We start from the raw sequence: 26,259 nt of genomic DNA, 5'->3' as shown, positions 1-26,259 counted from the left end.
TCTGTATGTAACATTTCCTAACGTGCTGATATTTTACAATGTGGATTTGTTACCCCGCCCATCTCCAGAGCTGGTGATCTACCCTTTGTCGGCTGTCTGCGACTGTTTATTCAACAGAGTCACAGCTACCCTTCTTATCTAGAATCCGCTTCCTCCGTCCGTAACCTGAGGATGAGCCACGCCGTGACAACATTATTATTATTATTATTATTCACAAAGCTTAAAAATGTACATTACTACTTCCTTCTCCACTGTTGATAGCCTTTAGGTCTTGTACAGTACCTTAGTCCGTTCCAAAATTGAGTATGCATCCGTTGTTTGGAACTCTATTACTCATACTGACTCCTTTAAATTGGAAAGGATTCAAAGGAAATTTGTAGCTCTATGTTACACCAGATTCTTTAATGACGTTTGTGCCTATAGTTATGATGATATATTAGTCAGATTAAATTCTTTATCGTTGCATTTAAGGAGGAAGCTTTTGGATGCGCTTTTCCTCATCAATGTTTTTAAAGGCAAAATTAGTTGCTCATCTGTTTTTGATACAGTTAGTCTCTGCGTACCCACTAGGTCTATCAGAGACTACTCTACCTTTACTGTACAACGTAATTTCAAGGCTAGTCCCTCTGCCAGATGTGTTTCTGGTGCCAATGCAGTCTGCAGGAGCATCGACATCTTTAAAAAAGATCGTGTTTTGCTTACTGAGGTCAGTCAGCTTTTTAAACAATAATCGTTGTTCTTTTTATTATTTATTTAGTATAATAATTTATTTTGTATGTTGTTTGTCCAAAATTGAACTGATTTTAATTTAATTTTTAATTTACTTATCCATAACATTTAGCTCATTGTACTTTATATATTCAGTTTATTGTTTTTTTGCCTTAGTATTGTAAGATTTGTATTGTTGTTAGTGCTTGGCTATTATTGGCCGTTTCGGCTGTTGTCAAGCACTTTAATAAATGAATTGAATTATTATTACAATAATTCAGTTCATTTGTTCATGTGCTTGACAGCAGCCGAACAAGTCCAATTACAATCGGCAGTAAAAGGAAAGAAGAAAAGTGAGTCTGAAGATGGCTGTCTTCTGGGTTGTTGCGACGTGTAGTCTGGTAGAAGTTTACCGACGTTTCAGAGGTCCTTGCTGTTTCCACCAAACCCAGAAGACAACCATTTTCGAAAAAAAATAGTACAAGATAAAGTATTAATAATATATGAGATTTTCTTTTTAGAGGGTCGCCAGAGGTCTGGTCGCTTAATGTAATACTCATATCTTTGCCCATCTTTACCCATCTTCCTTGCGAAGTTCTCTGATTTGTCTGATGAAAGCATCTCACCGTTACTTTTTCTCGTGAGCGATCACCGTTGTGTTGAAGTCTGTCAAAAACTATCATGCGGACAACTGTCTTGCTTCGTCGCGATTTGTGTCCCGTATGACATTATAGTAAGAGTAATAAATGTGGAGTATTGTCGCCACCGATTTTTGCTTCTTATTTACGCGGTTTTCACTTCTATCGATTTGTGTGGTCTTCCAATAACATAGCTCTCTTGTAAACTGGGACGCGCCTGTATTACTGGTCAAGTGTGCATACCATGGACGTCCATACTGTCTCAGCATGCAGGGTTTAATAATACAGTGTATCGGCCACTAGTCTCGTCCTCAGAATGCAGGTCAAATCAAAACTCAAGGATTGCTAATACTGCCTTAAAAAAATTAGAAAAGTTAAAATATTTGTGAACGAAGTATATCATAAAATTTAATTCTTGAAAAATTAAGGACAGATTAAATTAGGGAAATACTTGCTACCCCTAAGTTGAGGACGTTTGTCTTCCTGTACTCTGTCTGTAAAGAAATAGACAGATTAAAATATACAAAACTAAAATGTTCGTTTTGACAATTGGTTTTTCGCATTACGGTAAGGTAGGGTAAGATAAGATGTTGGATGTGTTTGAGAACTTAATGCTAAAGAGAATATTTTGACTCAAGGGGGGGGGGGGGGTGTTGTAACATGACGATACCAGAAGTAACAGAATCAGAAGCTTTATAATCCATAGGCCTCCTCCTCTGAAACATTATTAATCTGCTGTGGTCAAACAAAGGAATACTGAATGAGAGATACGATATATATATATATATATATATATATATACATACACACAAATTTATTTATGTATAGTTTATTTAACAACGCTTTGTCAGTAGGTCAGACTATATTGCGTCGAATGAGAGGACGATAGTGAAGAATGAATTGGAAAGGATGTGGAAGGAAGCGATCGCAGTTTTCTAGAGGGACTGAGGAAAACCGGTCTCCGGGGCCGAGATTAGAACCCGGAACCTCCCGAATACGAATCAGCATTCCAAGGAGGATTTTGCACCACGGAATTGGTTGTCATGTCAGTCGCTGGAAAGGCTGCAGATGGGACTGGTTGAAATGCAGTGCTTGAAGCGTCACATGGTGGATAAGCCGAGAATCAATGTAGAGACTTCTCGTTGGGTTTGCATGCCGTGTGTCGGAGCGCGACACGTTTTATGCATATCGATCTTAGAGCTGGGTTTATTTTTTGCGCTGCCTGGCTTCAGCAGCAGGCACTAGAGTGCGGTCCGCAGTCACGTATCAGGACCAGGTTGGTTGGTGTGGCCGTTGCGGCTATGTACGGTTCAGGTGTCCTTGGGGTGTACATCATCTGTCTATCGGCCATACTAGTTGAACGCCGTTGCCTTGAATATACCACATACTCGTTCCAGATCTTTTACTTACCCACCTTAACACCTGTTGTCGTCAAGTAACCTGTGGATAAGAGGTTAAGGGGAGAACCATTCAGACAGGCGTGTTTAAGACAAATGGTCATTTAACGCCAGTTAAGTGTCTTTTGACAAAATCAATTAAAAACACTTTTATATATTATTACGGGCACTATAGTGGCCGTCACCAAATTGCATGTTTCAAGGTCATAACAAAGTCGCACAATGTTGCAACACGTGCAGCGAAGTCTTGGCGAGTGAAAGCAGTTCAGAAGTAGCAACTAGCATAAATAGCAGCGATGTATTGCTGCCTTAGAGCCAAGCTGAAAGGGGGTGTTGAAGCCCTTCCGTGGCCTTAAAACAGAGTTTGATAACGACTACTGTAGTTATTTATTCTTGGTTGGTTATGCTTTTAATCGTGGGAATAAAGAATTGTTTGTACGCAGCTGATGTGACGTAGGTCGTGTTCAACTTCCACTGTACATAAGTTTTAACCGAATTTTACATTGTAGAATTATAAGAAGAACTGCCAGACCATTTCGATTCTCACCTAGTTCTGTCAGTTTTAATTGCCACTTTATATACGAGCATAAACAGTTTTTGAAATTATCTAAAATACTTGTGAATAAATTTACGCAGAGGGATTTATTTAACATACGTGGACGAATATGGAAAGCAGCTTGCACAAATGGATTTTAGGATACTTCAATAAACTTTTAATACAATACTAACTAATGAAATTGTTAGGTTAAAAATTGTCATGCTCAGATCAATTTATTTTTTGGCTGCCTTTTGTTTCGTACATTATTTATTCCCGCCACGGTTTTTAATACAGTTTTACTTCTTTTTAATACACTTCTGTCGTAAAAGGTACTGTGTTTGTTTGATTTGCTTTACATAAGCTTACAAAATTTGCGTTTTGAATGTAATTTTCAAAAAATTTTAACATCTCATTCACCAATCTTTTTTCACCCGTGGCACACCCTAACCCGTGAAGATATATGACGGCAACCCCAAATTTATTAAAAATATGCGTGGCACACACACACGCAATACTTGAAATAATTCCCTTTTTTAAAAGAAACGGAACCTGTTTTCATCAATATGCATTACACCCACTCATATTAGTGTAATAATTTAGCGACACGGAATCCTGTGTTCACAAACGTCTATTAACTATTCGTGATAGACTCTGTCTACAAACGTAGTCCGTTTGTGCATCCAAGGTTCAAATATAAGTTTACTGTTTAGCATCATCTTATTACTAAAATATACCCAGTTATCGATAATAATTTGATATAAACAAATATTTTGATTTTTTAATTTGCATATTTACTTTTATATAATCATTGTTGTGTTCAAAGCTTCGCGGTGCACCGGTTGCGAACCACTGGTGTATTTTATAGATATAAACTTATTCGTGTGCATTAAGTTGGTTTGTCATGTTACGAGACACAAATCCGACGAATTCTTTTTCACCTCTACAATAAATTCAAAGCAATGGGATACGATTTCTCATGTATTGAAACGCATCGTAACTTACATTCATGGTCTATAAGCTAGTAAATTATCGTGTATTATTTTATTTCTTGGACATTTACTTAGTCTGCCAACAAATTTGTAGCTTTTAAGGAACCTAGTGATTCGTTATCGTCGTTATAAACGCTCCCCAGTATATTTTCTCCGACGCCAGTTGAATTCCTCCAGTCTGCGCTTAGATCTGTCAGCTGGCGTCTTCCCTTAAAATTTAGCGACCTAAATTTGTTTTACATTTCATCTTGTGTGTTCACGTTCCTCGCATCTAATCTTCCTTGATCCTAGCTGTCATAACAGTATTAGGACGTGAGTATAGAATGTGATCTTCTGTGTGGAATTAATAAAAATATTGCTTCTAGTTGTGTGTTCCATCTGCTAGGTTCATGAAATTGCTAACAGCGCTACAGATGAACGTCATATGTCGGTCCAGCAGGTGTTTTACGGCTCGGTTCAAGAAGGCGAGGCTATTGATCGCTTAGCCTGCAGCCTGGGACATCCAGCCGTAGCTTTGCTAGTTCACCGTCCCTTTCAACAGGCACTAGGAATCTTCACGTGATTAGTCGCGTTTCATTTAACGATAACATTTCGCGTCTAATCAACATATTTTGATTTGAAATGACTACAGTTTCTGTATTTTCTCGGTTCTTGTTTTTATCATTTTAGTCACAGAATGAAATTGTTGCATGTGCTTCGGTTGGTACGTCTGCGTGCTTGTACAGCCATCCATTGGTGGGTCTTAGTTCGCGGCAGGAGCAATAATTCTTCTTTACATCAATGTGTCCAAACGGCTATCGGTGGCCCACACAACCTCCTGTTGAATGGTACCGAAATTAAAGCAGCCGGAGCGTGAAGCTGCCTACTGTTCTCCAAGAATATATGTAATTCTGGCTGTACTTCCCCTTACATCGTTATATCACGATGTTTTAGCTTTATGTTTTGTCTTCGTGTTGAGGGGAAATCATATTTTACCCTTTGAAACCTAAACATGAGGGGGGAGGGGGGGTCCGCAGTGGCCGCTCAGTCTGAGGCGTGGGCCTTCTGCCGCTTGGTTACTGGGACCGTGGGTTCGAATCTCACTCAACCCATGGATGTTTGTCATCATTTTTCTGTGTTGTGCTGTCCTGTGTACAGGTAGAGGCCTTGCGACGGGCCGATCCCCCATCCAAGGAGTCCTACCGAATGTCTATAGATCAAAGCCAACGAAAAGTTGGGACCCGCAGTGCTCAGGAACTTTAAGAACGGGTTGTTCCCAATATCCCAGTACATGATAGAGGAGAGATAGAAAATGAGTAGAAGGAAAGATCAAATTGTGTGTGCGTGCGTATGTGGGCTGTAGAGACGCTTTGTTTTTTGGTGGGGTGTTTGGGGAGAAAGATAATTTTTTGAAACTGAAGCTCGTCAAAATAATATCTAATAATTCAATCAGTGCCGCAAAGAAACGTTACCCTTTACCATTATAAAAATTAGTTTGTTAACGCTGTTTAAGGAAATAATTCCCGTATACGCAGACAATTATAAATACACTAATAAAAATGCAGACTTCTTGATTATTAAAGCAGTTGGGACATATAGGCTTTAAACGGGTGATATTGAGTGTAAATTTTTTCATCATCTTCATCATCACGAACTATTTAGGCTTTAGGCCGTATGGTCTGTCCCTGTGAATATCAAGATAGATGTTCCTGGTCCTTCCATCGACGCTTCGGTCGTCCCAGGTGTCTACATCCTCGTGATTGGTAACGGAATACCAATTTGGAAGTCTATTTCTGTCCGTGCGTTGCAAATTGTCTTTTAATTTTTGTATATATTTTTGTATTTCTTCAACTGTATTTAGAACCTGAAGTTTTTCTCTGATGGGCCAGCCTGGTGAAACCTATAATAGTGGTCCCAGAAAGCTAATTTTTCCCTTCGAGGTCGCTGTTATTTTGACGTCGTCCATCATTCGATATTCTAAAACGAATACATGACGTTTCGGTATTAGGATTTGCCCCTTTCATCGTACCCAACAGAATAAGTATTTTACCAGAAGACGGGAGCAGGCCCAGCCTCCGAAATTTAGTAGTCTTGTTTTGGAATATTTAACGATGGATAAGGTCGACATAAACAGCAATATTTAACATAACGCTTTATCTTAAGGACTCTAAAGGGTAGTATTGTGTTTATCAGGGTGATATGGTTAATACGTTATTATGTAGCACGAAACTTATGACGTGAACTCTGTTTACATGCTTCGTGTAAGTAAGTTTATCTTCACGTTACAGCCATATTCCCCTTTTAACTGTCCAATTATCAATATTCCATGTGGTTAGAAATTCATGTTGTTTGTATTTGGGGCTGGAGGTACACTGTATTGAAGATGTTTCTTGTTGTCTGTACCTTTTGCTTATTTTTTTTATAATACCCACCTGCATGCTCATTATATTAGTTAAAATTAGTAGGCCCTGTCATTTTGTCATTAGAATAAAATTCAAGGTCTTCTGCTGGCAACTGTTACGGATTTGGTCATTCTCTAGGCAAGGGATTTACTGGATGTGCACAGCGTTAATGCTCGTAGCAGGCGTACTCTCTGTATCCATTTGGGAGTTTCAGTAATTTCTACGATGAAGTTTTTACTTAATCTGTGCTGATCCTACAATTTCCTCGTTTAAATAATACCTTAAGAATTGAGTCTGTAACACAAAGAATACAGTATAGTACACCATTACAATTATCACCTTTTTAATGTTATTTAAAGAAATAATTGCTGGTGACGTTGAGAATCACTAAACCCATTAGTACAAAATGAGATACTGGCTGTTGAAGCAGATGGGATATACAGTTACTACCGGGCTTTAGATGATTTTGCCTCTTTTATAGAACGAGGTTTTCCGTTCTGCACCGTGAAATATTTGTACTTGATTTCACGAGTAGTTTGATCATTTTCATCTTGATCTGGGCATTCTTCGCCTGAATGTATTTATTAAGAGATACTGCAGCAATGCCCATTAATTGGAATGTGCCATTAGGCTAATTACATTACGATGTAACGTTAGTTTAGGAATACACTATTAGCCGTCCATTATCAATACTTATTTCTTACTGTTAAATACTATACAAAATTCGCTTTATGTTTTAATACATTTTAATACCTGTGGGCTCTTTTTTTTTTTGTTTGAATTATACGTCAGTGTTTCCGCTCCATGGGCAAACACTGGACAACAGTTTTTCACTTACCTTAATACAGAGGACGAAAGAAATGATAGTGAATAGTTTCATAACGAAATGTAATACGAATAAGGAAGTGAGAAATATGCAAGTTTTTGGTTCAATAACATCAAATGAAAAGACAACTCTGAAGAACTAGGTGTAGATGAAAGTGTCTTAATTGTGCAGGGAATTAAGGTCGAGACTTATATGCCTCAAAATACGGTCCAGTGGTAGACTTCTGTGAGTAAGCCTAATGAACCATCACATATGAACACGTTTAACCGATTTATAATGAGTATTGGTACCAAGACTGCGCAAAGAATTGTATGTGTACGAATGCAGGTAAATATGAAATAGGCTAAATAAGGTTTTTGTATAAAGAACAATACATATGTATGTAGTCGTCGTTAGAAAGATCTGTGGAAGTTAATAATCGTAACTCTTGTAAAGTGACTTGAACGTTTGTGTTTTTAACAACTGGCGCATAATAATAATTCAATTCTTTTTATTATTATTATTTAATAATAATAATAATAATAATAATAATAATTGCAACGCGAAGTTACTCTGGCATAGATAATTTCTATGGCATCCTTGATGTGCATAGAATTTTGTGTAAGTGTTTAGGCTTTGCCCGTCTTGGCTGAAATATATGGTACAGAAACCGATGGAGCCAATGATCGTGTATCAGTTACGTCTGTCACCTGATATTTCCTCACCTCTGAATATGAAAGGTGCACCATTTAAAACGCAGCCCTGTTACAGTCACATAGTTCGGTACAAAAATTAAAGCAAGTCCGTCCGTCGCTTTAATCTCTACTGCGACACTTGAATCAAAGTCACAGCGGTTGCTAGGCCGTTGCTCATGCCAGTTGCTCATAAATTGTGCAGGTACGAACATAGCGTGTTCACAATCAAGACGTGTGTTTATTCTCGGACATTACTTCGCATCGAGATCATGTGCTGCTGTTCGTGAAGCAATTAGCAATGTGTATCCTAACAAGGAAGTACCAGGTGTTTTAATGGAGAAAACATGTTTCTAGAACCATCTTCGTACTTAAGTACCCAGAGGATGAAGATGGTTCTCGAAACGTCAGTGCTTTCTCCATTAAACTAACTGACATGGCTGGTAGACCGAGAAGACTTCATTATACTTAGTCGCCGTGAAAGCTTCAAATAACACGGAACATTTTGTAACTTACCAATCAAAACACGGTCAACATTTGAACCGCACCAGGTGATTGTTTTTTTCTATTAAATGTTGCACAAATATTATCTTTCCCAATCTATTGACGTACTTTATTTTGTATATTTATTCCGAATAAAGAATATCAAATAGATAACATGGATTAATGATTTTTATACGCGAAAACAACTTGTGTTGTAAAACCTGATTGTTTCCTTCAATCTGCTATAAACATTTAACATACATTGCTCGTATAGTTCGGCGTATAACTTTGCAACATACAGTTTTATTCCATTCTGAGCATAGTATCATCATGAGATGCATGTGTTCCAGATTCTGTGATTTGTACGCGTTGTATCTTAACAACATAGTCCATAGTAAAAGTGATATAAAATTTGTATATGTAACATTTATATCACCGTCGGAAAGCCATACGCTGCAGAATGTCTTCATTTCTATTTATCCGCGGCGTTCCTTATCGCGGACGGCTTTATAGCTTCCCAGATTGTCGTTTTAGCCCAGTTTCTATAGAATCTGAGAAACCGGAAGGAAATACGTTATATGACAAGAGTTCTGACTGCTTCTTCGCCATTGCGCTGTTCGTGGAATGCAGGCTTCATAGAAACAAAGCATTTCAGTAATAAAGCAAACCTCAAGTAATTTATTGTAGCCTCAGACTATCCAGACGTGTGTTGGTGAGGTTTCTGTTCGAATCTCAACTGGATCTGCTTTCGGAATGTTTGGTTTGTACTTCAAAACAAAACACGACTGCCTCTTTAAAAATATTTTTTTTTGCTCAAAAAAGTTATTGCATACGATCTGAAGTGTTGGAGATATTTTATTACCTAGGATGAGCTGTTACGGCACTAATTGGTGTTAATTATTCGCGTCTTACCGGTTTACTTTTTCCACTCGTGGGTATTCTTGTATTGAAGTAAACTGTCGCCCACAACACCGTTCTTGCATGATTTTTCTCCCGCGGTACCAAATTTACATGCGTATTCTATCATAACCTACACTTTTCTGGGGCCCAGTGCATCACGGTCACCGTACACCCCATACCCCGGAAAATTTGGTTTCGTGTGGGTGGCCGGCCGCATTGAAGTAACATCCCGGGAGATCTATAGTCGTTTCTTTACTTTGGACGCTGCTCTGAGAAGCCCGTACGGACGTTGAGTGGGAGGAAGCGAATGGCTTTGACAGGACGATTGAATTGTTATATACTATACGTATATAGTTTAAATGGTTTGTATATTTCATAATGATCAGAAAATATAAAAGTTTTATGATTTGAATAATTGAGAAAGAGAAAGTATATGTTAAAAAATGTATGTGAGATTTGAGCTTCTCACTGCGACGAGTATGAAGTTGGCTATTTTCTGGTCTGTTGCGCACGTGTATTCTGGTAGAAGTGCACAGACGTTTCAGAGGCGGTTGCATCCTCCATCATAAGGGCGATTACCATGATGATGGAGGTAGTATGTGTCTGAAAAGTCGTTTTATTACTACCAGGACACAGCGCAACCCGAGAAACAGCCATCTTCATAGGAGTTTATGGTTTTACGTGACGCGGTGATGCGACTTTGTAAAGATTTTTTCCTTAACATCTAATTTCATGACGGCTAGCATATTATTTGAATTATGTACATTTGCTTGTTATTCTGTTTGTATTAATTTGTTTCAATTCACTGATTGTTTTCTGTTCTTTCAGGCAGAGTTGGATGTCGAATCGTATTCAACAATGTGGGGTAAGACTGGATTGGATAATTATGTTTGTTTACACTTGTTGCATGAAACGTGGATGTTATTAAGGGTGGAAGACCCCAATTGATACATAAATATAAGGTCTCTCGTTTTTTATTGCACTCACAGATGTTTAAGTAGTCTTTTAATGCTCCAGCCGAAGTATTATTCAGTTGATGCACTTTCTAATACTTCCTGTACCTTTTTAATAAGTCTCATTGGACTTGCAATATTTTATTTGGTTAGACAATTTTCTAAGGTTGCCGAGGTCCACCAAGGACTGTAGCGCCAACTGAAGGAGAAGAAATAGTTTTCTAGATCTCTCTGTTACACTGTGTTTTCGCTTACAGAAATGTATCCACAAGCATGAAGTGTCATTCACGTGTTGGCCAATCAGGTTTCAGAATGCGTTCCTTTCGTGCCGGAAGTAACGAAGGTTCGTGTTTCTTGGGTTTCCGTTACCATCACTTTTTACTTTATTACGAAGGCAAGTAAAAACAAGGACAGTTTTATTACAGATCATGACAAAATAGTAGTACATCATTCTTGGTTGTTGGTCCGTGTAGTATTTTGGGTTGAGAGGAAGGCTGGCACACAGCCAAAATACTGCACTGCACCACGACCCTTATCATCGATATTCATATCGCTTTGAAAACCACAACATATCGTACAGCGACACAAGACATGACCACTACATTGTTATTATACGTAATCGCCCTGTTTCTCAGTGCATTTGATGTATGGGTTTTTATGATTTCATCTATATACTACTCCCCCCGTTTGGTCTGAGGCCATTTTTGCATAGTCTCGTTTACAGCTAGTTTCGTCAGTGCTGATTCTTTGGTTGTCTCAGATAAGTTGATTGGGTTGTCTCTTGGCCTCAATCCGTGTTACACTTGATCTCCCATCGCGTTTATAAACACTCGCCCTCCCTCCTTTGAATCATCCTGAAGCTAGTACAAGGTACAGTGTTAACCGTACCAAATTGTTATCCTTTCGGGAATTTTACCGTCATTTACGCCCTCCGACCCTAAACGTCGGATCAGGGATCGTTGTTCTTCTAAAAAGGCCGAGCGTAAAGGACTGATTTTGGTCGTAAGAGATGGACCCGTCCGAAGCACGCGCTCGAGGGGTGTCAGCTTCAGTTGGTTTGTAGCTCTAGCTGTGTTTAGATCGGTGCGTCACCTCACCTGAGGATGTGCGACCCCCACTACTACTGAACTCCCCTCTCTCGGCTTACACATCGCGCGTTTAGGTGCCACGACTACTCGCGCGACCTCTACATTAAAAAAACATAGCAGCTGCATTAAGTGTGTTACAGTATTAGCTTATCACTGCTGAAAACAATAATAGCAAGTAGGTTCATACCACAGAGATGCGTTGTTTATATTCGTAACGTCTTCTAGTGCCAGGAACATAACGTTTGAGAGAATAATTGCTCGAAAGTCGTTGTCTTACCTTGTAGAAATGGTGAATACCTTGTATGTACTGATTAGGGGGAAGCACAGTGCCTTATAAAAACTACAGAATACCTGGAATTCTGTCATTTTTGTGGGTCATCATAAAGGCAGGGATGTCGACATCGCATGAATGGGATTCAACTATGGTTCTTTCAATATGAAATACGTAGCTTGGTATCATGGCGACGTATATGAGTTGTTACCCAAAACAATTCCGTAGAAAGGTGTTACACAGTCTGTCTAATTTCTAGTAGGATTTGAGGTTTTCAAGACGGTGAGTCCGAAAGTGGCTGGCTGTTTTCTGGGTTGTACCGCCGTGTAGTCTGGTAGAAGCTTACCAGCGTTTCAGGGGTCCTTGCTGCTTCCTTCATCAGGGCGATGAGTCTCATCAGACTACACGGCGCTACAACCCAGAAGACAGCCATCTGATTTTATGTTGAGGAAATCTAAATTTGATTTTTTATGAATAAATATCTGATTGATTTTTCCGTTGGATGATAAATTAAAAGTCTAGTCTCATCCATATGTATTAATTGCTTTCGACAGTGAATGTGTTCTTTTATTATACCGTAACATGGAATTGTTTATTTATTACACACTTTGTTTTTGTTATATATGAAGCGTCGTGTTCTGTAATTGCAGTGGGATGCAGCTGGAAGTGTGTTTTGAATATTTTGTAGTCTGTTTTGATGTAGTTTCTGACCGCATGGGAAATGCATTCGCCACATGATAGAACAGTTTGAATTGCGTGCTCCTAGATGAGAGATCGCCCAAGTTTATTTCAGCTGAAGTTACAATTACACAGTCTCATTGTATGCTTTGATAAGTGGAAGGAAGTACTTGTGCATTTGCTCTCTTTTGTATAAGAAGATATCGTAGATAATGCAGTGATGTATAGCAACACGTCTTCCAGTTTGTGATGCTTGATTTTCTGAGCCTGTTGAATTTTCCATAGAAATTTGTTTACATCGGGAATCAGTTGATTACCATGGTTCCGTGTACGGGATTCATAAATACACTTGATTTCTTCAAGGCTTGTGATCTTATCACAAACCTTGCAGCATAAAAGTCGGCGTATCATTGATTCATATATATTTTATTTTTAGAACTAAATTTGTTTTTATGATTTTCAAGAGAGCTCTCTCATGCATATAGAACAAGTTTTAGAATTTAAGATGTCGTTCAAATATTTTGTTTAAACATTTTATTGAACCACTCACTTAATCAGTTGAGTGGTAATGCGGTAGAATATCTCCAAACAATCTTCGTTTGCTCTGCCTGATCATGTGATACATTTTATTCGTTGCCCCCCCCCCCCCCCCCATCTAGCCAGTTAATGATGCACGACAGAAAGTCTCAGGGTTTTACAGACATGTTACCTGCATACGTATGAGCCGGGATAGCTCAGTCAGTATAGTGACTAGCTACGGGCTGGACGACCGGGGTTCGATCCCCGACGGGGGCAGAGGATTTTTCCTCTAGCCTCTGCGTCCATACCGGCTCTGGGGCCCACCCAGCTTCCTCTACAATGGGTACCGGGGTCCTTTCCCGGGGGTAAAGCCGGCCGGGGCGTGATGCTGACCACTCACCCCTATCTAGTGCCGAGGTCACCCCAAGCGCCTATACGGCACGTAGCGGGACAAACTTTACTTTACCTGCATATTCAATGAATGTACTTCCGTTCTGGAATATCTTAGGAAGAGACATTTGAATTTGTAATTATGGGCGAATACGTTCGTAAACGGAGTCTACATTTCCTGGCTTAGTTGGGCTGGATTCGTTAAGGATACGCGGATTTGGTGGTGTCAGTGTAGGAATGCAGAATATGGCACATGCTCCCTATTGGATTATTATGCAGTTTGAAAAACTTGTGTCAGTTAATGCTTAGTTAAAACATCTAATCTTAGAAAGTTTGGTACTTTAAAGTCAACTTTTTGTTACTTGGTAGCACAAAAAGAAAGAACTCAGCCAAATTCTCTTTTACGGAAAGGTATTTGTTATGGTAAATTTCAGTATAAATATTTATGCACACCAAATGGTGGATATGAATATGAATGAAAAGCTATATTTCTCGTATTAAAAGTACTTTTTCTGACCGTCAGTGTGTATTATAACACGAGAACGTCAAAAACGAGATTTGCTTTTGTGTTAAACAAACACCGAGTGTGAACACAAGAATGTTTCTACATGCGTATTACTCCACCAATACTAACAAAGGATTTCGCAAGGAAGAAACAGCATCTTCTTTAAGAGAAATATACAGAGCAATTATCACTTGAATGATAATGTAATCTCAGAGCGAGGTGACTGACATATATTCATCCATGATCCCTTATATCCAGATTTTAATTATGTCCCACCTGCTTCGACAATCAATTATTCATTTTGTATTATTATGTTTTTTGCATGAAGTGTGTGTGTCGAGAACGCATTATGGACTGGTCGTGTCTGTCCGCCCGTCGATTAAATTAGAGAATATCTGGACAGATATGGTTGAAATTTGTTGTGGAGGTTGTGCTATTCTGCTCCATCTTAAAATCGTATTTTTGGATATCCTACGATGATAATGGCGATAACAAAATAACATGAGGAAAGTCAAGGGGTAGACATCGAGGTGCTGCGATCTAGTAGCTAAAGTGAGAACTATCGAAGAAGGCGGATGTAATACCTCTAAATGCATGTTGCAAAGAGCGCATGAAGATATAATGTGTGTTCTGGAGCGGAACACACTTTCCCAGCTTGTTATCACTGTAAACAGCGATTATTTCCTCGAACAGCTTTAGCAAGTTGATATTTGTAATGGTGAAGTGTTCTCTCTGCGGTACGGACTGTACTCTTAAATATTACGTAGACGAATAGCCTCAGCTTTCTCTTTATTGGTTTTGTGGGGTTTCTTCATTTCTGAGATTGTGTAGGCTGTATTGATAACTATAATCAGTCGACACTCAGTTGGCATTTAATCCATCAGTTGTCATTATTATTATGTATTTTTATATATATTTGTCGCCGTGTTGGCTTTGTAATGTTTTCGACAGCATTCGGTATTTGTTATATATAGCCACAACACGAAATATTTGCAAAATTTAATGTTCTGCTTCATGTTATGGAAGTCCGCGGTGCAAATCTAGAACTCTGCTATAGGATGTTTTGAGTATGGTTTATCGTGGTTTAGCGCAGTCCTGTAGGCAAATACCGTTCTTTATTACGATGTTGCTTCCAAATTCTTCCCAGTTTACCGTTTATAACCATTGTCATTTCTCTTCCGATGCTGTACAGTGTTTTCAGTTGATACAGAATTATTAAATGTAATAAGATTCTGTGTATATTCCGAATATGATACAAGAAACCATACCTCGGCGTGCGTCCTCGCGGATTGATTCTTCTTGGGTGCCAAAGAAATACAACTAAATGTAATAAATAAATTGAATTATATTTAATAATGGAATTGTGGCAGTGCAGTTACATTTAGTCGCTTTTCTACAGGCAGATGTCATTCTCGTAAAAATATTTTGCTTTTTTGTTTAATGAGTTTTTTAAAATAATATTCAGGATGTTTATATTCGTTCGTTTCTCGCGCAGAAAATTATGAATGTTGGTTCATGAAGTACGGCGTATACAACACATGTTAATTAACCGTTCAGTTTTACCGCTGCGGCCTTAATACAGTATAACAATGGGATCTGCTTTGTAAATCAATTCTTAACGATCTTTCTGAGCACCTCTTACATCTAATCGCCACGTCTCCCCGGCAAAGTCCTCTTAGAAGGCGTCTATAGTGGAACCTATTCGACGTCTGGAAGACGTGGTCGCTAGGATCTTGAAGATTTCTTTTTACACTTTTGTGTGTGTACACAACGGACGTGCCAGGTCGATGTTGTACACATGGTGCTCTTAGAGGACAACACGGTACTTTTCACTACAGAAAAGTAGGTCGATTCTGCTTTCTGTAGATGAATGTAGTTCCAGGCTTTGAATGTTTGTAGAATAGCGAAGTCAGGTGACATTATTTTCGTTCTCATCTTGTTTCCAGTTCGAACTTAGAAAAACTGTAACTTTAGGGCCCTTTCACACGTGGCTTATGTGAGCGGCTCACTAGAGCTGAAACGACTGCTGGGGATAGATCTCCCGGCAGAATTCGGAGAACCGGTGAACCTGTGAGCCAGGCTCATGAGTCGCTCTGCAGCTTTTCCAGCTATAGGTCGCTCGATTAGTGGTGGCACCTAAATGCGCGATGTGTAAGTCGAGAGAGGGGAGTTCAGTAGTAGTGGGGGTCGCACAGCCTCAGCTGCTGTGACGCACCGATCTAAACACAGCTAGAGCTACAAACCAACTGAAGCTGACACTCCTCGAGCGCGTGCCTCGGACGGGTCCATCTCATACGACCAATATCAGTTCTTTGCGCAAGTGCCATCACTTCTCGCTCGACCTCTAGTAGTGGCTACTGGCGGGGGAAACGTTTTTCTGAGTTAACATGAAACCCATTCACACTAGGCTCACTGAGTTGCAGATAATCCAGTCTAGCCAGTGCATTTGTACAGGAACGAGGAGGTTCTTCTGTGGAGAAAAGGACTCCACTAAGTATTTAGAAATGGGCACTATTTGTTAATTACTGATAGTTATACTTTGGTTAATTCGGTGATGAACCTTCGGTGTCGGTAAGCCATCTAGTTAGTTAGTTAGTTAGTTAGTTATACTGTAAAACATTACCATTTTATATAATGTGTTAAATAAATAGCTGTGCTTGAATTGTTTTCCAAAAGAAATGGAGGAATTATCATTCGATGTCGAACACTTTATACGACGACATGACGTTCGTGACTGACCATCCATTTGGGAATCCACTGTTACAAAAATGGAGAACTTTGCTTGCTTCAATGTCAACATTTCTCTCCTCAGGCGGAACACATCTTGTCATAGCTGTGCCTCTCTCACAAAAGGAGCACTTTAAGGTATTGTACAACCCATCAAATGATGCAGTTGACATTCGGAGGTAATTAAAAACACTTATCATCATCCCTCAGTTCATTATACAGTGTATAAAAGCTTCCGTGTGTAAGTCTACTACTGACAATGGGATGTACCCACACTCTTCTGTTTCTACGCTTCCTTCGCTCTTGTAGAGAACACAACAAAAGCGACCTCTTCTTCAGGTTCAGGCATGATTTGATGAACGCTACTAATATACAGAAAATATGTCTTTGGAGAAACTGAGTGAAGTTGGTAACTCTAGTGGAGGGTCATGTGAACTGACCAGTGAATTGAGTATCGGCTCAGCTAGCCCCTCAGTTAAGCGGCTCACGGGCTCGTGTGTAAAAGTAGTTTTAGTGCCCCGCCCCCTAAAGTGTTGTCCACGAGATATTCTCATTGCTGACATATTTATCCTGATTAGGTTGAACATCGTATAACGAATTCGCTGTCAGAGTCATCTGCTTCTGAAGCAGACGCACTCTGATAATCATTACCAGCTCACCACAGCATGGTCAATATTGAACATATTCTGTTTTTTCTAGTCTCACTGCTACCAAACCTTCAAACCAAAAGTTCGAAATAGGGTATAATGAATTCTTCTCGGGCTACCAGTAGTGTAAGTTGTTTTAATGGAGAAAACACCAGCGTTTCGAAAATCATCTTCGTCTTCGTCCTCATCCTCAGGGTACAACATCAAACGACCTTACACGGCTGGTAGCCCGAGAAGAATTCATTATACTTAGTCGCCGTGAAAGCTTCATGTCATACATTAAATTGGGTAATTTATCGATTTAAAATATATTATACGTGAGTTGAGTGATTTCTTTTTAATCAAAGTCACTTATTCTTTGAAGCCATGACCTTTGGAATCAAATTTCGAAGCCGACGTTTAACCACCCTGCAGTGAAATATTGACCAAAAAGGGCTTTAATGTTTTCCCTCTCCTTTCGGCTAAAGACTGTAGTCACATTGGATCTTATTATGCACTTTAAAATTATCGGACTCGCTGTCTCACATGATTACCTCTTTTCTCCCCATGAACGGCTTTACTCCGCATATTAATACACTGTCTTAAGTGCATGTCACTCGAGCTCTTTAATTTTTACAACTGTGTAACCTTAAAGTGGGGTTTAACAGAGGAGGAAGAAACTTTTCTGCTATCATAAATCACATATTTTCCGGGGGTTTAAATCTGTAGGCAGCGCCGTACTTGGAGATGGTGCGTGCCATGTGGGTATCTGGAAGGACAGAAATATGTGTTATTGTAGAAAAGAAAGTAAGAACCTAAAGGCAATTTTAGTTGACCTCAAAAGTGAATTTATATCATTGAAAAGAACGACGGATATGATCCTGTCCACGCCATGTAAAGAATCTGCCCAGGAATGATTCTAAGCTCCAGCCGATAGCGTTTTGTTTTGATGGAACCTTTAAACCTGTGTACCGTGGGACGAAATGAATTGAAAATCCTATCGATTTCTTAGATAAACGATATATATGCTATTGTGTGATTATTTTGTTAATACTTATAATAAAATTGCCCTTAAGTTTTACATACGTCCGTATAATTTCAGGCTGGATTCGGTATAATCTTGTAGTATTTAAGGTTTTAACGAACCCTGATGATGGAGGCAGCAGTGACCTCTGTAAAGTTACTAAACTTCTACCAGACTACACGGCACAACAACCTAGAATATAGCCATTTTTATTGTAATCTTATTTTTCAAAATGTGGTTTTTGAGATTTATAATATGGGAAAATAAACTTAATTTCAATTTGTTAATAGGCCTGTTATTGTAATTTATGTTTCCCAACTACTTTGTTTAATGTTTTATGCTTTCGACGATATGCTACTCTGGTGGTCGGTAGTACACCATTTCATTTTATCACGACTTTTGTGACACGAATTCTGTCCGATGAATATCAACTCCACTTTTGAAATTAATTGTTTTATTCACACAGTTATGTTCAACGGATAATATCCATAAACTTTAGGAAGTGTGGCGCGTATGATATTTATATTTTGCGCTTCCCCCCCCCCCCCATTTTATCGTGAACCCAATAACATACATTAATGTCGAAATATTTTATTTATTGAATAACAGCTGTAATAAATTTACACCGAAAATTATGTGATGGTTTAGAAGCATTTATTTTGAAAACCTATTAATTTTGTAGGATTTGAATTTTGTTGAGAAATTTTACATAGTCCAAGTAGTATGAGAAATTCGTAACCAGGGTTTTAGTTTCAGGATGTCTGAAGCATATGCTGTTTGCGTGACATTACCTTGATGTTAGCTCGTTCTGTCGATTTGGCTGTTTTCTTCTAAATGAATCTATTTTATATGTTAAGCAAGGTGAATGTTCAGTGTCTTCAAATAATTTGTTATGCGGTCCCACATAACCTTTTAAAATCTCTTGTTGCTGGTTTTTGTTGAATCCCTACAGCAATGTATGTTGCGCATTAACCGACTAAATCCAATTGTTGTTTTGATTGTACAATTTTTGTGAAAACATTATAATGGAGCATAGTCACTTCCAAAAAAGAGGGTGTGTAATAAGGCATAGGGTGACGAGAAACAAGAAATAAAGGAACACGAAAAAGAGATTGATGTTGTGCGGCACTGCGTAACAAAAATGTAGAAGGCATTGAAAATTCATTCTGGTTAATTGTTCATTATATGAATTTGTAGCGTACAGTACGTTTTCAAAATTGTAAGTAGTCTGAACTACGTAGCTTGTAACAGCGTGGATTAGTGTCCGCTTTCCTTTGGCCTTTCGCTCAGACCTTCATGCCGAGAAATTCAGGGTAGACCGTATAAGTGTCTAGGGGGAAATAATTTTTCAAACTTTCCCTGGGAATTCTTAATTTATACCTGGCATTTAATCATATTTTTGGATTGTTGAAATTGTTCCGCCGTCATAACAAATGTGTTTGTATTAATTAAAGTCTGGAATATATTTTGCTTCCAGATATGTTACAAGCCCCAACAAGTGCGTTCTTTCGTGCTTCTGGGAACAAAGTTTTATAATTTCGAATTCATTTGCATAGCAACTTGCTGTGGGGTATGAAATGAAGTTCTGGTGTTCGTAACTTAATATACAACATTCTTCGAAACACTTATCATGTCGCCAAATATATTATATTCAGAAGGGAGTTGTTTAATGTATTCTTTTGTTCTGCCCTTTCGTCCAACTTGCCACGTAAAACAAGCGCAAATATACACTGTCATATGTTTGTAATATTTACGTGTTTTCTTTTGAGTTAATTAGTTGAGACGAATCTTAAATCTGTGCTAATCTGTCAAAACATACAAAAAGGTAAATGTTAGTTAGTGATCGTTTATGGCCTACTTTGAATTAAACGCAGAAGAACAGGTTTATACTTAACTGTTCGCGGGTTTGTAATTCAGCAGAGATAAGTAATGATTTCGGTTTCTGTATGCTGCTTTGTTGCATTGTTCAATAAAGATGTTTTAAGCACTGTTTTAGACTCTCCCGTCGTTCTTGACAGGAAATTTTCTAATGTTTTTATGTAGTTTATAATTACCGCAGAAAATGGAACAACTTCAAAATTCGGGGACAAGCGTACTTACGACGTGGATCAGTGTACCGCGATGGAACTGTGCTAATACACATAATGTAGCATTCTGTGTTTTAAAAACCAAGTAAATATAACATAAATGTGTTATTTTTTCCACAGTTAAACTCAGGATTAAATAATTGAATGTTGCCAGACATCTGTTTTCTTATTTTTAACTGCTTCTGTAGACTAGTTGTTCTTAAACTAGCAATAAAATATGTAGATAGAGTTATAAATAGTTTCTTCACAGTTACACGTGCAATGTATGGAAATTTTTTCTTCAGGCTAGATCGAAATTTGATAAAAGGAACATTTACGTGTGTGTGTGTGTATATATATATATATATATATATATATATATATATATATATATATATATTCATATATTCGTGTCGTTTGAAATGTCAGTTCCTCTTATTGTTTTGTTGATAATCCTTGCTCTGTCAGAAGGAACATAAACGATTTTTCTAACCAATGAAGAATTTCTACCACAAGTAGAATATACTCTTTCATGTAAGTTGTAGGTTTCGTGAATATTCTATCACCCTGACTCTGATTCTGGAAGTCTAGTAGGTATCTTTCTCTGAATGTAGTTCCAATATATACGTTCTTCTTGAGTTGTTTTTTTGGTGACATTCTATTTTATGTGGGTATGTTTCTAGGTGGTCTTCTGTTAATTATTAATTAATTAAGTACATTCCTGTTATTTTTGTCATTTCGCGATTTGCGTTTTAGTACACGTTCTGTAAACACATATGGGGCTTTATGTGGTTAATTCAATTGCTTGTTTTTTTCAATCTTTGTGGAATATACCGCTAAAAGCAGACTAGTACAGAGTGAAAAATATAAAACGCAACCCAACAAAAGCCACGTCCTACGGTACAAAAATGAAACCGGAAACAGGTGCACTGCAGTGTAACAGACTGTTCCACTCCTCCCGTGATAGTTGAGTAAAATTCGCCCTAGTTGCTAGGCCGCTGCTCACGCAAGTGCGAACGTGATGTATTCACAAGCAGAACGTGTGTTTATTCGCGAAAATTACTTCGCATCTAAATCGTTTGCTGCTGGTCGTCAAACATTCAGCAATGCGTATCTTGACAAGGAAGTACTGAATAAGACAACACCGACTGGTAACACGATTTCCGGATATGGGAAACAAGTCCGGCGTCGAACCACAGCGGGGCGGCGGCCCACATAGCGAACACAGATGCTTTACTGCATTTTTTTTTGTTAATCGCATTACCGGGCCTTTGTCCACCACGGTGTAAAGACTTCTTTCTTTGGAGATTTTTCAGAGAAAGGGTTTATACCAAGAACCAACGGAGGTTCGGGGAACTGAAACAATATTGAACAGACTGTTACCAACATTGGCCCAGAAACACTTTCCGAACTCACACGGCACCCAATAAAAAGATAAGATAGTTGTCTTTCATAAGGTGTTGGATATTTTCAGCATCTGCTGTAAAGCCGTTCTGTAAGTTATATATATATATATATATATATATATATATATATATATATATATATAAAAAACTAAAACAACTTGTTTATCTTATTGTACGAGGTGCGATCGGAAAGTTTCCAGACTGCGCCTATATATATATATATAAAAAAAAAACCCGTACACTTATCTCAGGTATTAAATTCATCCATCACCCTCGAAGTAGTTCCCCTGGGAGTGAACACAACGATCCCAGCGCCGCTGCCAAGCCTGGAAGCATCCCTGGAAATCTTTCTTTGTCAGCCTGTCAAGCACCATCTGCGATTCTGCCTGAATCCCTTCTATCGTCTCAAATCTCCTTCCCTTTAGCTGAATTTTCATCTTTGGGAAGAGGAAGAAGTCTCACGGAGCTAAATCCGGCGAATAAGGAGGGTGCGGGATGACGGCCATGGTGTTTGAGGCCAAAAACTGCCGAACTTTGAGGACGGTGTGCGCTGGCGCGTTGTCATGATGCGTCGCATGTGGAGGTCTTCCTTTAGAATCAGCTGACAGGTCCCATAGCCTATCCCAACAATGTCGCACAAGTCGTTGATGGTACGACGCCGATCTTCGTGAATGACCTGCCGAATCTTCGTAACATTTTCGGGCGTTGTGCTCGAAGATGGTCGTCCAGAACGCTCGGCATCATCGACAGAGGTTCGGCCATTTTTAAAACGTGAATGCCACACAAAAGTTTGTGCACGACCCATTGCGGACTCCCCAAATGCTTGCTTTAGCATTTCATAGGTTTCAGTAGCCGTTTTGGCGAGTCATTGGTAAAATTTGATGCACACTCTTTGTTCATGAAAATCCGCCATTCCGAAATCGCAGGAGGGTCGGTGTAATGCACTACCAAAACGCCCGTAACTAAGAAACAAATGCTAATTCGATGATGCCGGGTGGCACACTGATTCACTATGAATGTAGGCCGCACCTCCTAGCGGCAGAAGCTCGTACTACATCCGGTTCGCCCTCTATTGACACAGTCTAGAAACTTTCCGATCGCACCTCGTATAGACGCAACTAAATGTTTCAGAAAACCCTAGGCAAACGTTTCATGGCCCGTTATACTGGTTGTCAGCAGTTAACAGGAAAAGGTCAGAGTTTCCGACACCGGTATTAAATTACAAATCATTAATAAAGAGTTTCTTGCTATCCGAGTGGTGGATTGGTCCAAGACCATAGTCAACTTAGACCGACCGATAGGTAACTTATAAATATTAGGTCTACTCACGACTTACTTTGCAGGTTCAAATACAAATCGGGGTAAGGTTACGTGTTCTAGTCTTCCTCTGATTTAGTATGTTATAGATCGCACAGAAGTCTGATGACTCGTTTTGAGTGTCTGATAAATGAAACAGAAACCTTCAACCAAAATTGTAGAAGGGGGCAAAAGTTATAAACACGTAAGTGGTGTAAAGTTAAGACACTGGTCATAGGAGTTTCTGTATAGCTTTTAAGTGGGTGCTGTAGCCTGTAATGTTGCTCCCTCATTAAGCACATATTGAACACTATAATGCCCAGAGAAGCACACATAATGACTGGTTAGTGCTTAAATGTGAACCCTTCCCGGGTTTATATTTCAGAGGTTGCCTTGTTAGCGGAAGTAGTTGACTTGTTACTGTGGGTAGATTGAAGTACTGCCGTTAACCTACTTACCCCGTAGTTTATATATTATAATGCAATATGTGTCTGTAAGTTGTACGCGGAATTGAGATTCTGCGGAACAGTGTTAATGTGCAGCGGTCGCCATTCCGGTATGTGTGGAATTTTAAGTGCGCTAAGTACGTGGTTTAAGACAGTGGATTATTGTGACATGGAACCGGTGTTATGGCCCACGATTGCTAGCCCTTGTGACCTCATTTCCCAGGACCAATTCGAAAAGTACGTTATTTTATTAACTCATTTCGATGTATTCATAAGTAGCCATTATTGCGACCTCTTAGCATGATTCATATTATTTATATAGTAGAGCCTGTTGTTTTGAAATAATGTTGCTTGTCTGATATATGTTTAGCATATGCGATATATTTAACGTGCTCTGGGCTGTAAACGTCGCTTGGGGATTGATGCTAAAAAAAATTCTAGTTTAATTTACAGAGCATCAACCATGTAGTCTACATTTTAAGTGTTTGTCGTTTCTCTTTCTTATCTATGGTCAATATTGCTGTTCGGTTTTTTAGCGTCTGATTGACCAAATTTCATGTTTCAATTGTACAACGATGTACTGTTGACTTCTCGCCTAGCAGTTATTGGGGGGGGGGGGGGGAGTGATGACCTTAAAATATGCAGTTATGTTCTTAGTTACGCTTTTAATCGTGGGATTAAGCAAGGCGTTTTTAAGCTCAGCTTATGTGACGTAGGTCGTGTTTATCTTCTACCGTGAAACAGTCCTGAGAATACAAAAATAAGTTTTATTTAAATTTGATGTTGGAGAATTATATGAAAAACTGTTGACCAGTAGAAGTTCTTATTTAGTAGTTCTGACAGTTTTAAGTACGACTTTACACACGAGCACAAACAGTTGTCGAGATTATTTAAATCCTTGCGAATAAATTTGCGTAGACGGACTTATTTAGCATACGTGGACGAATATTGAAAACGGATGTATTTTAGCCTACTTCAATAAACATTTGCTGCAATATTAATGAAATTCATCATCTTACTTACTTACTTCATGAACCTGAGTCATTCCTGAGAAGCCAACAGTCGCTCAGCTACTGCAGAAATTCACAAAATTTTATGGAACCCGAAGGATCATTACCGTGTTCACAGGAGACCGCCACTGGTCCCTGTCCTGATGCAGATTAATCCAGGCCAACCACCCCATCCTGTTTCTTTTAGATACATTGTACTTCCACCAAAGACAAGGTCTTCCTAGTGGTCTCTTGCCTTCTGGTTTCCCCACCGAAACCCTATTTGCATTCCTCTTCTCTCCCATGCGGTCTACATGCCCTGCCCATCTCATCCTCCTTGACTTGATCAGGCTAATTATATTTGGCGATAAGTACAACTTATGAAGCTCCTAATTATGAAACTTTCTGCAGCTTTCCACAAATTCATCCCTCTCAGGTCCAAATATTCTGCTCGGCACCCTGCTCTCAAACACCCTCAGTTCCTCCCTTAGTGCCAGCAACAAAGTTTCACACCCATGAAAACCTACACGCAAAATTATAGTGTTGTATATTTTAATCTTTACGTTTTTAGACAGCGGACGAAAAGACAAAAGGTTCTGAACTGAGTGGTCGCAAGCATTACACGAATTTAATCTACACTTAATTTACTTATGAATAAGATTTTGATTTGTTACTGTCGCTAACAAATATCTGAACTTTGCCACATTTTCAAAGGATTCATTAGCTGTCTTTATGTTACGATTTTTCCCTGAATTCAGGTAACGAGACGTCAACGTACACTTCGTTTTCCTGTGTTTACTTCCAGACCAACCTTATTAACGTCAATTAGAGCTTCTGTGTTTTCTTTGTGGTATTTACGTTATTCCCCCAGTAGATTGACATCATCAGCACAAACCAGAAGCTGGCGTGTCCCATTCAGATTCACTCCCTTCCTATTGGCGTATTATAAAGCAAAGTTTAAAAGCTTTGGTAATAAAGTATCTCCTCTTTTAATAACATTTTGAATAGAGAACGTGTCAGAAAAATATTTACCTATATGGACGTTACTATAGCTTTAGTTTAAACACATTTTAACAAGCCTAACTAGTTTTAATGAGAATATTGTAGAATACTTCCCCCGTAACTGTTTTTTCTAGTATGTGACGAATACAAAAAATCTGATTATTAATTGACCTATTACGTCGAAACCCACATTAAAGATCTTGATACGTCTACGTATGGATTTGACCTTATGAGAAAGATGTTGAATACAGTTTTGTATGAAGTTGATAATAGTGATATGCCTTTATATTACTATAGTCACTTTTATCGCCTTTCCTATAAATTTGTACAGTAATAGACTCCTTCCACTGCTGAGGCAATTATTCCATATTCCAAATGGAATTAAGGAGGTTATGTATATGAAATTGATCATCACGATATAAAATTGTCATGCTTAGTTCAATTTAATTTTTGTCTTCCATTTTGTTCGTACATTATTTAATGACGTCAAGGCTTAAAAATGCTTTTATCGTATTTTTAATTTACTTCTGTCGTAAAGGATATTGTTTTTTTCTGTTTACAGAATATAAACTTACAGAATGTATGTTTTGAGATCTGATTTCGAAAGATTAGCAACATGTCCCGTTAAATCGGAACACATAGGCGATTTTGTATCTAGCAATATGATGGCGTTTGATCATTCTGTGTTGTGAAGTGGGGGGGGGGGGGGGGCAGAGAATTATGCAAATGGATAAATTGGTGT

The 26,259-nt window shown here is 38.7% G+C and overlaps 2 protein-coding genes across 3 annotated transcripts in view; both read left to right on the top strand.

Moving 5' to 3' along the window:
* The window catches only part of Nca (neurocalcin homolog), a 238,737-nt gene that overhangs the window by 99,566 nt on the left and 112,912 nt on the right, over positions 1–26,259 (top strand). The gene's annotated exons all lie outside the window — the stretch shown is intronic.
* LOC110828465 (neuronal calcium sensor 2) overlaps positions 1–26,259 on the top strand; it is a 231,238-nt gene that overhangs the window by 99,570 nt on the left and 105,409 nt on the right. The window contains exon 4 of the mRNA XM_087347271.1: positions 10,360–10,396. The gene's annotated coding sequence lies outside the window, so the exon portion shown is untranslated. The remainder of the gene's footprint in view (positions 1–10,359; positions 10,397–26,259) is intronic.

This window comes from Zootermopsis nevadensis, unplaced genomic scaffold, assembly GCF_977971745.1.
Source record: "Zootermopsis nevadensis isolate Lab colony 2312 unplaced genomic scaffold, Znev_1.0 Znev_ptg000011l, whole genome shotgun sequence".
NCBI lineage: Eukaryota > Metazoa > Arthropoda > Insecta > Blattodea > Termopsidae > Zootermopsis > Zootermopsis nevadensis.
The sequence above is the reverse complement of the archived record's forward strand: the minus strand, read 5'-3'. Positions and strand labels throughout refer to the sequence as shown.